The sequence below is a fragment of the Lactuca saligna genome, chromosome 6, assembly GCF_052625555.1.
Source record: "Lactuca saligna cultivar CGN05327 chromosome 6, ASM5262555v1, whole genome shotgun sequence".
NCBI lineage: Eukaryota > Viridiplantae > Streptophyta > Magnoliopsida > Asterales > Asteraceae > Lactuca > Lactuca saligna.
In genome coordinates this window covers 67,699,844-67,718,876 of record NC_136422.1, presented here as the reverse complement: position 1 = coordinate 67,718,876, position 19,033 = coordinate 67,699,844, and the positions used below count along the sequence as shown (strand labels likewise).

General features: G+C 35.4%; 1 long non-coding RNA gene across 1 annotated transcript; it reads left to right on the top strand.

Annotated features, from left to right (window-relative positions):
• The first annotated feature begins 1,306 nt into the window (after window positions 1-1,306).
• Window positions 1,307-18,099, top strand: LOC144999976 (uncharacterized). The gene is made up of 3 exons (XR_013661072.1): window positions 1,307-1,398; window positions 17,373-17,441; window positions 17,951-18,099. It is a non-coding gene; the product is annotated as an uncharacterized LOC144999976 (long non-coding RNA).
• The last annotated feature ends 934 nt before the right edge of the window (window positions 18,100-19,033 follow it).

Below are 19,033 nucleotides of genomic sequence, written 5' to 3'. Positions count from 1 at the left end.
CATAATACACTCATACATATAAACAACAAATAAACTTAATACACTCAAACCATACTTGTATTATTATCGTGTTTATGAAAGGTAGTATACACTCACTTGATCAGAAGATGATCGGACAGTACTACGGCTCGTAGAAGTAGTAATCCTCAGCAAATCTGGAAGATCTCTACGAAAATCAAACTTCTTGCGGGTAGAGCTTCGGCTCGGAAACCGCACTTCTCGGGATCTTCGGGATCTCGGGACTTGCTTCGGGGCTCGGGAATATTACCGGGGCTTCGGGGTGGCTTCGGGGGTAAAAACGCAGAGCTTCGGCACAAAGAGGAGAAGAAATGAGCAAGAATACTCGGACCCCTCACATCCTATTTATAGGAGGCTGATGTCTCGGAGTACGCGGGGCGTACGCGTGTACGCGGGGCGTACAGGGCTTCGAAATGCGTCACTGCATGCATCATCCGAAGTGTCGACACTCTGGCTGTACGCGGGGCGTACTCGAGTACGCTGGGTGTACTCGAGTACGCTGGGCGTTCTCCGGATGAGTCTGGTGACTCGTCTTCGAATAAGGCCGGTATTTAATAATTAAATTTAATTATTAATTATTTAGTAAACTTCGAAAATTCATATCTCCTTCATACGAACTCCGTTTTCGACGTTCTTTATATTCATGCTAATTTTGACTTTATTTTTATTATTTATTTTTAATAGGCCGGGATAGAAAATTTCGTTATAAATTCATAACTTCTTCGTTTGACGTCCGTTCTCGCCTAACTTTTTATCGCTTTGATACTAACAACGAGATATTCGATTCTCGTTTAGATCACTAAGGCTAAATATCGCTCTAACGTAAATTTCACTTTTTATGTTATTCAGCGTTGCCGGTTCTGTCGCGAAACTTCGACAGGTCATAACTTCTTCGTTATAACTCGGATTTCGGCATTCTTTATATCTTCGGAAAACTTTGTTTCAACTACTACAACATTATCTAAAGATATCAACTTTGTTTTACACTTAAATTTTGACGCTTATTTTTATTCTTAATTAATCAAACCACATAATTAAGCAATTAAGCACAAAACACATAATACTCAAATAATACACTTCTATTATTTCAAAACGGTTTACAAAAGTTAACCTAGACTATCACATTGCTAAAAATAACAAGCCCAAAAACACAAACGTTACACCGCCCCTCTTATTTTTGTTGCCTAGAATTGGTCCTAGCCTAATAGTTTTAATACACGTTAGGCCCTAAAATAAAAAATATGGATTGTGCCCCCTGCGCTCTCTAATATACACCGACTCTCAATCCCTTGCTCCGACTCTCGATCACTAACTCAGTCTTTTGACGCTTCATCCTTAGTTCAGTTCTCCAACTTACCATTTGTCGCCTCTCCATTTCAGGTATGCTTCTTATGCTTCTTGTTCTAAAGGTATCTCTCTGGCTCTTTTGTTTATATATATATATATATATATATATATATATATATATATATATATATATATATATATATATATATATATATATATATATATATATATATATATATATATATATATATATATATATATGACCTTCAAAGCCACACCACATTCTAAAAATACACTCATCGACTCATCTTAAAATAATAAAATACTTGATCAACAATCATAATTTGTCACTTGTATTGTTGTCTTCTTTATCAATGTGTTTGTATATAGACCAAAGTTTTTGAGAAATCTATTTGTTTTGCTCTTCCTCTACACCCTAAAAATACAAATAGTATCGATGATTGTTTCAAATATTAAAGTTTCAAATATATGCAAAATGGGTAAAGTATGTTGTTGTTCCCCATAATTTTGTTCTAATTTTTTACCTGGGTAGAAACTTCACATGCTCTTTGGATTTGAAACTGGAATGACATCTCTTTACTTATTACGAGACTTAATTTTGTTTCCAAAAAATGGAGTTCTTATAATTCAGAGAATTTTATTGGGGGTAAAAAAATGTTCCGAAGGTCTCTCTCGGTATCTCTTGTTTGTATCTATAATGATTGTTCATCTTTATTTTTAAGTCAAATTGTTGTGATTTGAAGAGGCTAAAAAATAGACAAGAACCTCTGACAAATTATGCTTGGTCTAATAAGATGGAGTTGATGTGTAGATGGAAGATTGATACTTAGATTTAAAATAAAAATAAATAAAAAAATAAAAAAATAAAAAAAGGTACCAAATTATTATTAGAATCTAACATGATTTGTTTGACAGTAGAAATTCTCTACATGAACTCTATCATGAATAAGTCATTTCTACACTTGTCTCTCTTTAATGTTCAATTCTTTATTTTCCCCTTCACTACCCACATCTTCTTATATGTTAAAATATATCATTAGGTTCTGTTCATTGGTTTTCTATTCATCATCTTCTTACATGTTAAAATATATCATTAGGTTCTATTCATTGGTTTTCTATTCATCATTTCTTTCCCCTCACTTTAAGAAGGCATTCTTTCTCCGTTAACTCAAAAATAAACAAACTAACACCTTATAAATCGTACAATATCATTGGGAAAAAATTGGTGTTTAATTGATGAAAAAATTATTATTATTATTATTATTATTATTATTATTATTATAAAAAGTTAATATTAGTTTCAAATAATTTCGGTTCTCTAAATTTATTGTTCAAGCGCCGCCCCTATATGTCGTTAAGCTTAATTAGTAGGGTTGTAAATGAACCAAACGAACACGAACGGAGCTTGTTCATGTTCGTTCATTTAAGTTAGCTAAACAGATAAACAAACAAGTTTTCTTGTTCATGTTCGTTCGTTTAACAAATTACATTGTCCGTGTTTGTTTGTTTATGTTCATAAACATGCTAAACGAACATAAATGAATAAAGATAAAAAAAAAAACATAATTGAACATATATGAACATATGATATATTAATATAATCAAACAAAATTAAACATATATGAATATAAAAGGAAGTTAGGTGAACCAACATAAACGAACGTAAACAAAAACATAAACAAACGTTCACAAACATAATTAAACGAACGAAACCACTGTTCATGTTCGTTCGTTTAACTAAATGAATGAGAATTTGTGTTCATGCTCGTTCATTTATTAAATAAACGAACATAAACAGACTTCTCGTCGAACGATTCACAAACAGTTCATTTCATTTACAGCCCTATTAATTAGGCTCGCGAGCCTAAACGAGCATATATAATATAATTTATTATTATTTTTATATATTAAAATAAAAACATATTTGAAGAATTAGGGATTTACGGTATTAGTAAACGAGGTTTTTACCAAGCTCAAACCAAGTTTAAGCTTATTTAAGTATGGTAGACAACAAAACGAGCTGAGCTCGAGCCCAAGTCAAACTTGTATAATTCTTTACGAGCTCGATCCAAATTTAATACAATGAAGCTCGAATCGAGCCGAGCTCGAGCTCCGTATAACTTAAACAAGCACAAAGGGAGATTGGTCAGGCTCGGGCTCAGCTTGGCTCGTTTGCACCGAATGAAGCTCGAATCGAATCGAGCTCGAGCTCAACCCACGTATAACTTAAACGAACCCAAACCTAATAACGATTTCAGATTCGACTCGAGTTGTCTGCACCATTGGTTGTTGCTAACAAAATAAAATCCGAAGGAGGAGCTCAAAAACTCGTGTTTAATGCTTTGTGGAACATAGACCGGTAGACTCAACCGCTAAACTAGCCAATGATGTTTATTCAAAAGCTAAGAAAATATTGAATAAAATCCTTATATTTTATCATCTTATTCAATTAAACGATAATACTTTTTTCAAAAATTAAGTTTAGAAAACGTGCAATTGGTTTAATTTCAATCCCTATATGGTAAACAACTCACCAACTGTTCATGGTCAAAATATGAGTTTTTTTACAAACATGATAAATATTGAAGGGTTTTTTTTTTTAAATATTTTTTAATAAAATTTAGATTATTTTATTTTATTATTATAGTTTTAATGTAATATGTGTGACACAAATAATAACAAGTTAGAAAAAAAAGTTATCCTTAGAAAAAAAAACTTTTATAGAATAAAAGATATTAAAATTGTTAAAATCACGATCGTGACTCGTCTAGACAATTGATGTATTGTAGATCTATTATTTTATCAATAAATGTTGTATTTATATTTCATGTCTTAAAATATTTATCGCTAAATGAATGAGTAACTAATTGATGCAATTATATTTCTTATTCGATTTTATGATAGCGATTTTGCAAAGTGGAAAGTGATCATATATATGTTCGTGATCTTGATAAAATTGAATTATATCTTTTGTCGGAAAAGTATAAAAAAGTTATTTTTAAAAGAAAAAACTATTTTCACAATGAACCTTCACTATCAGATAAAAAGAATACCATAAGATAAAATTAAGATAATAGAATCTCTCATCAAGAATATACTAAGACCCAAATGTATATGACCCTTGCAACCATGGTGAATTGTATTTGCACTGCCGTGATGCGGTGAAAGTCATACCATATATAGTGTGTAGTTATGCAATGTGTCCCTCGCAAGAACACATTCCACCACACTTCTTTCTCTATTTCTCTTTGTCCAACGTGTGTGTCTATATATATATATATATATATATATATATATATATATATATATATATATATATATATATATATATATATATATATAAGGTTGTAGAACTCATTACTCGGTACATGCTCGGCCGACTACCGAGTAGTGAGTACTCGGGGAGTACTCGGATTCGGTAATTCATGTAGAAATATTTTTATAGACATTATATATGTCAAAATTATAAGTTGAAATCATAAGGTGATAGAAATATATAACAAAATTAGATACATGTGAATACAAAAGAAAACTGAAAAGCACATAATGGTCTCACTTCGTGAATAATTACTAAAAATTTAAGATATTTATGTAGTAATAATCACATGTGAGTGTGTTAAATAATAAATCATTAATCATATTATACATGTTAATCACCGAGTTGACCGGGTTTTACAACATTGCAGAAAGGCGCCGATTGGGGAGTACTCGAGATTTTGCAACTCGCCTCGGTAAGGGGCTGAGTAGCGAGTACTCGGAGGACTAATCGGCCGACTCGGCGAGTTTTACAACACTATACATACATATATATATATATATATATATATATATATATATATATATATATATATATACACACACACACACACACATTGTTTTACGATTATAAATATTACATCCTTTACTCCTCAATTCACATAACTTTCTAACATATATAACATTATTCAAACCTTAATTTACCAAAATGAATCCAAAAAAACCTCCCATCAATCTCATCCCAATAATATGTCGAAACAAATCATGTTGAAGCCATTCAACAACACCAACATGAAATCTTTTTCCTTTTGATCCATTAGTTTGTGGAACACATCTAGATGCCCCTATATTTTCACCGCCACACAAACCTTAACACCAACATTTTCACTAACAAAATGTACCAAAATATTACTCTATTGCACCCGCAAACCCAACCTTATTCATAATGTTTCCACTCTCCCATGATATGTTTCGGAAAGCCAACCCCATTTGATCCAGAAATCGAGTTTGTTTGGGAATCACAATAAAACTCATCCAGAAGTTGTAGCCAACCCGTTCACCAACCATATGACCCTGAAGGAAAATGAAAAGTAAAAGGAAAATGTAAAGGAAAAGCTCTAGCCAAAATATAAAAAGGACCCCTCAACGGTTAACACCATAAAAGAAAAAGAATTAGTAAAATTGAAGGTTTGTATCGATCGGATACACTTCAAGTATAATAAACAAAAACAAATTAACTAAGCAAAACAAAGAACAAAAAAAGTAAAGAACACGAAATAATCACAAAGTTGTCTTTCATCAAGAAAACAGGTTATCACAAAGATGGTCACCAAGACGATTACACTAGGGTTTCACCTTAATGTCGAATATATACTAAACTATACTAGTATATTCCTTCAATCAAGGGATTACATGTAATATATACTAAGAACCGATCATTATCACCAAAATATCAGATCTGTTATTTATTCTATATATATACGTATAGTTATCTAATATATACAAAGATTACATTATTTACTTTGGATACGTTAACGTTGATAAGGTCTTGAGGCGTTGGCATTGATACTGATATTTAGCACTAGCATTGGCAATCATCGTAAGAGTGTTTAACTTATCAGATCATAAGGTGTGACCTTACAATCTCCCCTATGATATGATGTCAAAACTAATCTTTAGTTTGTGCTCCCCTCCCCCGCCCCCCCCCCCCCACCCCCAAAAGGAATATTGAAACGTTTAGCGCACACATATTCAGGCTACTCAATTTAGACACAATAAGTATCAAAAATAACTTTTTAATAGAAGATTATTTAGAATAAATAATCTTAACCAAGTTATAGTATATGTCACAAGGGTTCCATACATATAAATAACACCGAAATTTGAGTTATAACGAATAAGTTATGACATGTCGAAGTTTTATGACAAAACCAACACAACATCATGAATCGTAAAAAGTGATTTTATAATAAACTACTTTTAGCCTTATAGATCTAAATTAAAGTTGTAGTATACATTAAACCGAGAACATACATAAAAAGAACGCCCAAATCTGACTTCGTATGAGGAAGTTATGATTTTTTTAAGATTTGGCATAGCAGTGCACAACCTGAAATTCGAATTTTAGATCGATTGATTTTTGGACAACGCAACCTAAATGTGAAGTGAATATCTCATTGATAAGAGCTGAACAATAATGACAGGCGAAAACGGAGTCCGTATGTAGAAGTTATGAATTCTACACGGTTATTCAACAGTTTAATCTTGTCATACTGTTAAATTTAAAATCGGATGAGAATTAGCCAATAGAGTCAAAAGGAGAGTTGTAGATCTTGTCAATACCTACGTGTGGATATAAAGGACATAAAAAACGAAGCTCATATGCGAAAGTTACGGGGTTTAGAAGTTGGGAGTGTACTGTTGCAAAGGGGGTAACATGGCGCGATCTGAGCCATTGCTTTCTCCCCAAGTCTTGCCACCAAATGGTGACATGTGGCATCCAAATCGATGAGTTAGAGGCCCAAATCGACGAGGAGGGTAGTTTTTTAGCCTATAAATAAGGGCGTAAACCCCCTCCATTATTCACACATTTCCTATGCTTTCTTCTCTCTACACACTCTCTAACACCACCCAAACACCCCCCCCCCCCCCCAAAAAAAAAAGCCTAGGGTACCTCCCTAGCACGAGAAGGAAGCCCCGGAGCACCCGATGACTCCAAGACGATGAGCATTCGGATCAGAAACTCTGCTTCAGGGAAGCCCGGTTTTGAGAAAAACTCGTTGTAAGTGAGTTATGCTTACCCTACTTTAAGTATAACTTATGTTTAAGTTAATTATCATTATTATGAACGTATAAACAAGATTTATCAGTGATTCCAAGTGGTTATACTGATTGATCTACTTATGGGGATGATGTTTACGCTATGATTTAGTGAGGTGTTTAAAGTGGGATTTCCAAACAGTATACTTCATATACCAAACGGACACTACCTCCAATATGATCCTACCTGGTTGTTCCTTACTTGATAGATCATGAAAGTAAACTTTGAGTTAATGATGAATCTAGACTAATAATTAGTCGCAACAAATATTAGACTAAAACTTAGTGATAATAATGTTAGGTTTCGTCGAAGGAAAATAGAATTGTTAAAAGTGAAGCGCTGCCCGAGTTTGGAATCATCACTTTAACATGTGAGTGCATAGTTACTTTCATCATACACATAGATATGAAGTATTTTATATAAATTACATATTATGTGTTCATATTATCTGTTTACTTTATATCTATGCTAGATGTACGATCTTAGACATGTCTTAAATGCTTTAAATTGTATATGTATTTTATATCTAAAAAATATATTGGGTAAAACATGGGTAGATGAATGATAATGGATGAAAGCTGATATAGAGGAACATTGACAGTTATGGATATAGTGCTCTATAGGTGTGCATTGGAAGTAATGGACTTAGTACCCTATAGATGAGCATTGGCAGCTGTGCCACAACCTGTAGATGTTTTCATCTACGATGTACTCTAAACATCCTAGCAGCTGCGCTCAAAGGGTAGTATCGGCAGTTGCGCCTAATAGAGAACGACATAACCCTGGCAGTTGTTCCCAAAGGACAATATCGGCAGTTAATAGAGAATGTCATAATTCTGGCAGCTGCGCCTAAATGATAATATTGGCAGTTGCTCTTAATAGATAACATTGACAGTTGTGTCATTAGGCAAACGATGGACTTCGTGTCTATTCCTTAGGACAATCCTTAGGAATAAATAATGATGAATAGATGATTCTTAGGGAAGATAGTTAATAATAAAGAAGATAATGTGGATGGGTAATTGGGTTTATTTTTTGATGATTAAACATAATAACTTTATTACTGTGGGTTGATGTAACGCCCGTAGATCCGGGCTAGTCAATTTAGAGACAATAAGTGTCGAAAACGACTTTTCGACAAAAGATTATTTAGAATAAATAATCTTAACCAAGTTGTAGAGTATGTCACAAGGTTTCCGTACATATCAAGAACGCCAAAATCCGAGTTATAACGAAGAAGTTATGGCTCGTCGAAGTTTTGCGACGGAACCGACACAGCACCGGGAAGCGTAAATAGTGAATTTACGATGGAGGAATTTTTAGCCGTAGCGATCTAAATGAAAGTCGTAGAATATGTTAAACTAAGAGCGTCGATAAAAAGAACGCCCAAATCTGACTTCGTATGAGGAAGTTGTGATTTTTCGAAGTTTCGGATTAGCAGTATACAACCCAAAATTCGAATATTAGATCGAGCGGTTTTTAGCCAAAACGATCTAAACGAGAATCGAAGATCTCATTAAGAGCAGCATAACGAGAAAAAGATGGGCGAAAACGGATGTCGGATGAAGAAGTTATGAAAATTTAATGGACCAATCATGTCCCGGCCTGTTAATAATATAACTTTTAAAATAGAGTCAAAATTAGCCGATGGAGTCTAAACGAAAGTTGTAGAGTACGTTCCCACCTTCGCGTGGATATAAAAACATCGAAAACAGAGCCAGTACGTGAAAGTTACGAATTTTTAAAGTTGAGTGTGCATTTTGCGAAGCCTGGTGAGGAGCTAGTGATGTGGCACCATCTGGGCCACCCATCGCTGATGAAGAAACGCGCTTCGGATTCGGACACGTCTCCCTTCGCATTACGCCCCGCGTACGAAATCCGGTACGCCCAGCGTACCTTCGGCCCTATCCTTCCGAGATGAGTGCGAGACAGCTAGCTTCGGTTGGCATCCATATCCGAGGAGTACGCCCAACGTACCCTCGGTACGCCCAGCGTAATCCAAGCAGCTCCAACACTATAAATACCATGTGAACCCCCTCGGAAATCTCACACCTTTCTCCACACTTTCACTCACTACTTTCTCTCTCTAAGGGTTTTAACCCTCCCTAAAGTCTAGGTGAACCCCTAGCACTTGAAGGAAGCCCCGAAGCTCCCGGAGTCCTGAGAAAAAGGGTCTTTCGGTTTCGAAACGCTGCTCCGAACAAAGCCCGATTTTCTCTAAAATCCGCTATAAGTGAGCTACGCTTACGCAATTTTTAATATAGCTTTCAAATAATTATAGGAATGTTATTAGGTCCTTAAAATATTTATTTGGGCTATTATTATGATTTATATTGAGTGTTATTAACGCTTATATAATAATAATAATAATAATAATAGTCAGACTATTAATTTGTCGCAGTTATCGTTAGACTAAACCCTAGTGGTATTGATACTAGGTTTTATCGAAGGAAAATTGTTTTGAGAGTATCGAAGCGCTATCCGATTGCTAAGTCACCACCTTTTAGGTGAGTGCATAGTCCCTTTCATGAACATGATTTTAATACAAGTATCGATTGAAGTATTAAATATATGTTTATGTGCGAATTATTTGATGTTACCTTAGATACTTGTTAAAGAACATACCTAGATTATATATGTTGATTTAGAATAAAGAGTAAACCTAAATTAATTATGAGGAATATTGGGTAGTGTTTTCTTACGAGAACAAGTGAATTATACTCAGAGAATAAAACCTTAGTATATGTCATTGATCCGGGAGCATGGATTAGACATAGTCATTATCCCTAGTCTGAGAGTATGGATTAGGCATAATCATTCATCATTAATCCGAGAGTATGTATTAGTCATTCGTCCCTAGTCCGAGAGTATGGATTAGGTAAAGTCATTCATTTCTGATCCGGGAGTATGGATTAGGTAAAACGACTAATGTTAGGTCCGAGAGTATGGATAGTCTCGTTGTGAGGATCGACAGGGTGGGACAAGAGTTGTTTATATATATGGTGAAGTTGTATATTTTGTGAGTTTTAAACTATATATATGGTATAACATTTTGGGATTGAAATCCCTATGTACTCACCAGATTTCCCAACCTGACCCACTCAGTTTATTTATATCACAGGTGTTGATACGAAGTCACATTACACTGAGAGATTAAGGAGATATAAATCACTAGTGATAATGAATGTAAGTTCTATTTATGCTTATGTTTCTGTATTGATGATGACATCACAAATGTTTTAAAATGAATAAAAAAAATACTTTTCTTCGGAAGTGCTTTGATAACGTATTTATCATGTTTTACTGGGAACAAATTCCGCAACATTTTTATTAAAATAGGTACTCTGACATTTTTTAAAGCATAAACAAAATCGGTCTTTTCTGGCTGTGAAAATGGGGATGTCATAGTTGGTATCAGAGCATTAGTTTGAAGACTAGGAATATGGATTTTTTTCTAGACTTAAACTTACAATGCTAAGCGATGATTGTGAGGTGTGAGCACCAAATTATTTTAGGGATTGTGCCTAAAATGCTTTTATGTGCTAAATACTTGAGCCTGATATGTTGTTATTTATTCGGATCTATGGTCTATTGCCGACCGGATCTGGAAACCTTATGTGTTTAGGATTCTAAGTGTTTAACTATGATATTAGAACTACGATATAAACGTTTCGGGGTGATAAGGATGATTTAAACGTCAATCCTAAATAAAGATCTAGATTCACCTTGTTCGGTGTATAGATCAAGATGGTAAGGACCCGTAGCGGAAACGTGAATGCATATGGGAACCAAGATCAGCCCCCAGTGATTGAGCAGATACCGATTGTGTTAGCCGTTGCTGAGCCAATAACGATGGCCGGAGTGCAAGCGATGATCCAGGCAATGTTAGATCGTCAAATGGAGGAAACAAGGCGTTTACTTCAACAAACTCGAGAGGAACTTACGATGCCTATTGAACAGCCCGAGCTGAATGACGGGAAGTCTGAGGAAGGGAACGACAGCAGGACCGTTAGTCAAGCTGATCCACCGGTGATTAGAAGGAACAATCAAGATGGCAAAGTCGAGAGGAATGGATGCAAGTACAAGGATTTTCAGACCTGCAAGCCATCGACTTTCACTGGAAAGGAGGATCCGATCGGGGTCATGGATTGGATCTCGGAGATGGAGTTAGCTTTCATGATGTGTGGTTGTAGAGGAAAACTACAAAACGTTTGCAGTACGGCAGTTCAGAGGAGGAGCGGTTCATTGGTGGAACACTCTGAGGAAGACTCTAAGCCCCAATGAGCCCCTGCAACTGACATGGGCAGAGTTTTTGGTTCAGTTCAAACGTAAGTACTGCTCAGCCCAAAATTTGCTTGAGCTAGAAAACCAATTTCTTACCTTGAAGAAAGAAAGCATTATTGATGAATATACCAACAACTTCACAGAGAAGATGGAGTTCGCCTTGCGTCTTGTTCTGGATGATCTGACAAAAATCGACAAGTACGCAAAAGGACTTCCATGGGAGTACGCGGTGCCAGTGCGTCAAGCACCTACTCTGGAGGCAGCTATCTGGGCTGCCAAGTTTGTTGAGGATATGATCAAGGGAAGAGCCGCCAGCAAGATGGAGGTTGGCGAGAAGAGGAAGTTTGAAGGATCTTCAAGGTCCAGCGAAAAGAGAAAATTCTCGAAGTCTGAAGAAGGAACACAATGGTGTGATAAGTGCATAAAGAAGCACATCGGGAAATGCTTTAAAGATACGACATGTTTTAAATACGGGAAGACTGGTCATTACGCCAGCTAATGCACAACCAAGAGAGAAGTCTGCTTTAAGTGTGGTGAAGAAGGACACTTCAAGAAAGACTGCCCAAAGAGAGAAAGGGCTACAAAGCCAAATGTGCCACCAAAGCCAAAGGCAAGAGCATTTCAAATGATCCTTGACGAAGCAGATGACAATGCAAGGATTCAAGAGTGAAGGCTTGACATCCGAAGATCGAGTTATGAAGAGGTCGTGTGGATAGTACCTCACGATGTAGCCTGTTAGAGGCATAGTCTAGGGTGAACTTGAACACGTATGTAATAGTTTCAAGGAATAATAAAAGCCTTCATTTTGATATTTGAAGTGTTAAGCTGTTATGTGATTTTCTTGTATGGTGACTTGGAAAAACTGCGGGATAATACTTGGGACGAGTATGAGTAGGTGTGAATGGTAGTAGAGGCCTATACTACCGGAAGCACAGGACTCACACTTGGATCAGGGAAAGTCACAAGGTTACCAAGAAGCTAGTAGTTGATTTCATTTTATTCAAGTATGTCGTTACCATTGTTTCGGTAATGACTAAAGAAAATTGTTGTTATCCCGATCCTAGTGGTCATGTCACATTGAGTCCGACTACGATGAGTAGGTTACGTGGTTCGGAGAACCAAGTTTGATGCAGCGTCCGACTTAAACCAAACAACTGAAATCAAATCGATCAATAGAAGTATCACACTCATTGTTAAAGAAGTTCGTAGCTAGAAATGCTACATGTTAAAGTGTGATTATATCACATTAGAACATGAAGGAAGGCATAGTCTATTTCAGAATTTAACTCTAAGAGACCTGAGTCTAAACGTGCATCACATGATGATAGGTCATAATTTGGAGTCTAACATGAGGTAGAGAGCAGGTGCACGATTAAGTACTGCTTACAGTCAATAAGTCTAAGAGATAGACTTGAAGGAATATAGAAGTTATAATTATTACCCAGGATGAAGAGATGACGTATGGAGTCATTATATGAGCCCTGTTTCGTTCATGATTCCGGGACGTAATCATCCTAAGGGGGAGATAATTGTAACGCCCGTAGATCCGGGCTAGTCAATTTAGAGACAATAAGTGTCAAAAACAACTTTTCGACAAAATATTATTTAGAATAAATATTCTTAACCAAGTTTTAGAGTATGTCACAAGGTTTTCGTACATATAAAGAACACCGAAATCCGAGTTATAACGAAGAAGTTATGGCCCGTCGAAGTTTCGCGATGGAACCGACACGGCACCGGGAAGCGTAAATAGTAAATTTACGACGGAGGACTTTTTAGCCATAGTGATCTAAACAAAAGTCGTATAATATGTTAAACTAGGAGCTTCGATAAAAAGAACACCCAAATCTGACTTCGTATGAGGAAGTTATGCTTTTTCGAAGTTTCGGATTAGCAGTATACAGCCCAAAATTCGAATATTAGATCGAGCGGTTTTTAGCCAAAACAATCTAAATGAGTTTCGAAGATCTCGTTAAGAGTAGCATAACGAGAAAAAGATGGGCGAAAATGGACGTTGGATGAAGAAGTTATGAGAATTTAACGGACCAATCATGTCTCAGCCTGTTAATAATATAACTTTTAAAATAGAGTCAAAATTAGCCGATGGAGTCTAAATGAAAGTTGTAGAGTACGTTCCCACCTTCGCATGGATATATAAAACGTCGAAAATAGAACTAGTACGTGAAAGTTACAAAATTTTGAAGTTGAGTGTGCATTTTGTGAATCCTGGTGAGGAGCTAGTGACGTGGCAGCATCTGGGCCACCCATCGCTGATGAAGAAACGCGCTTCGGATTCGGACACGTCTCCCTTCGCATTACACCCCACGTACCTTCGGCCCTATCCTTCCGAGATGAGTGCGAGACAGCTGGCTTCGGCTGGCATCCATATCCGAGGAGTACGCCCAGCGTAATCCGAGCAGCTCCAACACTATACATACCATACGAACCCCCTCGTAAATCTCACACCTTTCTCCACACTTTCTCTCACTACTTTCTCTCTCTAAGGGTTTTAACCCTCCCTAAAGTCTAGGTGAACCCCTAGCACTTGAAGGAAGCCCCGAGGCTCCCGGAGTTCCAAGAAAAGGGTCTTTCGGTTTCAAAATGCTGCCCCGAACAAAGCCCGATTTTCTCTAAAATCCACTGTAAGTGAGCTACGCTTACGTAAGTTTTAATATAGCTTTCAAATAATTATAGGAATGTTATTAGGTCCTTAAAATAATTATTTGGGCTATTATTATGAGTTATATTGAGTGTTATTAACGATTATATAATAATAATAACAGTCAGACTATTAATTTGTCGTAGTTATCGTTAGACTAAATCCTAGTGGTATTGATACTAGGTTTTATCGAAGGAAAATTGTTTTGAGAGTATTGAAGCGCTGTCCGAGTGCTAAGTCACCACCTTTCAGGTGAGTGCATAGTCCCTTTCATGAACATGATTTTCATACAAGTATCGATTGAAGTATTAAATATATGTTTATGTGCGAGTTATTTGATGTTGCTTGAGATACTTGTTAAAGAACGTACCTGATTATATATGCTGATTTAGGATAAAGAGTAAACCTAAATTAATTATGAGGAATATTGGGTAGTGTTTTCTTATGAGAACGAGTGAATTATACTCAGAGAATAAAACCTTAGTATATGTCATTGATCCGGGAGCATGGATTAGACATAGTCATTGTCCCTAGTCTGAGAGTATGGATTAGGCATAATCGTTCATCATTAATCCGAGAGTATGGATTAATCATTCGTCCCTAGTACGAGAGTATGGATTAGGTAAAGTCGTTCATTTCTGATCCGGAAGTATGGATTAGGTAAAACGACTAATCTTAGGTCCAAGAGTATGGATAGTCTCGTTGTGAGGATGGACGGGGTGGGACAAGAGTTGTTTATATATATGGTGAAATTGTATATTTTGTGAGTTTTAAACTATATATATTATATAACATTGTGGGATTGAAATCCCTATGTACTCACCAGGTTTCCCATCCTAACCCACTCAGTTTATTTGTATCATAGGTGTTGATACGAAGTCACATTACACTAAGAGATTAAGGAGATATAAATTACTAGTGATAATGAATGTAAGTTCTGTTTATTACTATGGATTTTATTACCAAATTACCACGAACCACTCAAGGATATGACTCTATATGGGTTATAGTTGATTGACTAACTAATCTGCTTGATTTATTCCTATAAAGGAAAGTTTTTCAGTAGATTGACTAGTTGGTGAATATAAAAGAAGTGGTAAAATTTCACGGAGTGCCAATTTCCATCGTATCAGATCGAGACAACCGCTTTACATCTCGATTTTGGCAAAGTTTTCAAAAACAAATGGGTTCTAAAATACTATTGAGTACACCATATCTTCCTCAAATGGATGGACAAAGTGATAGAACGATTCAAACAATTGAAGATATGTTGCGAGCTTGTGTGATAGATTTTGGTGGTAATTGGGATGAACATTTACCACTAGTAGAGTTCGCATATAACAACAATTATCATTCTAGCATACATATGGCACCATTCAAAGCATTATACAGGACACCGTGTAGGACCCTTCCCTATTGGACTGGAGCTGGAGAAAGATCTCTTGCGAGAGTAGAAATCGTAGAAGAGACAGAAGCAAAAATTAAAAAAATTAAAGAACATATGAAAGTCGACCAACTTCGACAACAACAATATGAAAATCATAGGTGAAATTTGTTAGTTATTTATATTCAAGGTAACACTTTGGAAGGGCATAATTTGTTTTGGAAAATGAGGAAAATTAATTCCTCGATATATTGGACCCTTTCAAATCTTTTCAGATCTTACAGAGGATTAAGAAAGTTGCATATCGATTAGATTTACCGTCAGAACTGCAAGGAATACATAAGGTTTTTCATGTTCATACTTGAGAAAAACTTAGTTTGACAAAACTCAAGTAATCTTGATGTCAGAAGTGGAAGTAGATGAGAAACTAAACTATCCAGATAAACCCAAAAAGATTTTGAATCATAAGATAAAGAAATAAATAAATAAAGAAATTATACTAGTTAAAGTGAAGTGGCGTCATCATAGGCTCTGATATGATGTGGGAATCTGAGGAAGAGATAAAGGAGAAATACCCTTATTTACTTAGTTAAATAATGTCATATTTCAGGGACGAAATCTTTTGTAGGGGGTGGGGGGTAAGTTGTAATACGTGTTTCTGAGCATCGGGACTTATATTATAATTGTGTTTATTATGAATATAAATTATGACATATTTTGTGGTAAATTATGCCTAATTGAGTGTTATTGGGTAAAAGAATTAAAACTTTAGGTGTTTTAGTTTAGAGGATAGTTTAAGAATCAAAAATGTGTGAAATCTAACAAAAACAAGGACTCACTACGTGAGCAAAAGAAGCTCACGACGTGATAGTGAAAGAACGGTGATCAAGTTACGTAAGTGAACAGTAGTAGTAACCTACTTTGATATCTCACAACATTAAGAGAGGTGCTCATGATGTGAGCAAAGTGAAATGCCTGATTTTATTCATGACGGATCTTGTTTTGTCATAAAACAAAAGTGGCAGGAAAACGAAAACTCACGATGTGAGCCTGGTACTCACGACATGAACACGAACAGACCATAAAAAAATAAGTACGTCTTAAAATAAGGGGATTAAAATCCTAACAAAAAAACACACACTTAAGGTGCGAAAAACCCCAAATTAAGCCCTAGAAGTCAGTTCTTGAGGAGATTACTTGATTTAAGCAACCAAAATATGAATTAAGGTAAGAATTACGTGTTTAACAAATTTGATTTCCATCTTAAGTAAGATTTCTTGTTAGCTTTGATGAAACGCTAGATTAAGGATATATGTCTAGTTGATGATGATGAGTTGAGATTTAGGTTAAATAGCATAATCATGTTTATTTCCATTTATTTGAGTATCATGTGAATGAAGATATTGTGTGTGATGTTTGATGTAAAAACTTTGTGAAAGGAAGACATGGTCTTAATAAGTTAAGACATATGGTGTTATTAATTTATATGATAGTAAAAATTGTATGTGAAAGTTATTTATAGATGTTAGATAATGGAGAAACATAGAGTTAAAGATTTTAAGATGTTATATTGATCATGATCATAGATTCAAATCATATGAATGGTTTACCAATTTGTTATTTTGAAACTTGATTTAAATAAGGAATCAATGAAGAACTCTTGGAAGGGAGGAGCAATTGTTGGAGTATCATCCTCACAAACCATAACTAAGGTGGGTAACTTTCTTTTACTCGTGATGTTAGATGTTTATTGTTGATTAGTTTGCTAGAATTATTCGATGTTAAATAGGTTGAAATGTTATGATTAAAAGATAAAGATTTACTTAAATAAGGATTTTAGAAAGTACGTGGATTAAATGAGAAACAAGTGATATGATTAGAGAGGTCACGTGCACAAGCGAAATGATTGGTGAAATTATTAAGATGAATGTCTAAGAATGTATTGATCAATGAGATTATTGAGATGATATTATACAAGGTTGTATTTGAAGACGAGCTAGTGATGATGACCGAATTTACAGAAAAGAGCATTCCATATGAGATTATTGAGTATATTACATGAAATTGTATTTGAAGACGAGATTGTTGTTGTGATAATGAAACAAATATTATAATTGAGAAATACTATCTCATATTAACCGGATGGAATTGATTTATTGTTATGACAATAATTATTATTCACTAAGGATTATGCTTATATTATTGACTGTTTATGTTTCAGGTTACATGCATAAGGATCGAGGGGAGGCAATGGAGGTGTAGTCATGTTTTGAAATCAACTTTTGAAACTTAACTTGATTTTGTAAATATTATTTTGTAAACCTGGCTCGGTCCTTTAGTGTTTAACTTTGTATGATATTAATATGTGAAACAGGTTAATGATACATACACCTTTGTTTTTTTAATTAGTGTACTTATTTTAGCCAGGTGGTACAATAGGCTTACAGTAGCCCTATGGGTTATCAACAACCCTGTGGACTATCAACACTCTTGGAGTTATCAACAACTTAATAAATACACATAACAACAATCAGCAAATAAGAATCAACTAGTCTAGCATGCACACCACTATGAAATAGGTAATATAAGGAGAAGACTCACCTCGCAAATAACGGACTAACACAGCAACTCTCTAACAGTAAAGACTGATACTAAAAATCAGCTAATCATCAATATATAAGTAACATCTCATTCTACACCCTAAAATGCTAAAGTTGACTAAAAGTCAATTTGGTCAAAAAGTCAGTGGTCAAAGTTAGCTTCAGGTGACCTCCACATCATGCCCATCCATAGGCCACGTCGTGATAGCTACATGACAAAACCGTCATGGTCACACCAGCCTCCATGTCGTGGCAAGCAGACTGCCACGTCGTAGAAACTGGAATCCCATAACTTAATGGATTAAGCTCTGTGCCAGAATCCATCAAACCAATGATTTGATACCAACTTATAACATCCTAAAAATTCATGTAAAATTTTATTTTTAAAAAAATAAACCATACAGACGAGTTGTTCCAAAATCAATCAAATTGAATATATCATTTAAACATCAGAGTAAAAATCATGAACTCTGGGGGATGTTGTGCGGTCAGGCTGAGCCCTTCCCTTTGGAACCGAAAGTACCTTAAACCATGAACATAAAGTCATAAGCGCAAAACTTAGTAAGTTCCCAAAAATACGACACACCATAGATAAAATAGAGAGTGTTATGTGTCAAGAATAGTCTTACAGCTATTATCATGCCATGAGCCATATCATGGTCTTTCCTTGCCAAGCTGGGGACCAAAACCCAGGTCTTACAAAC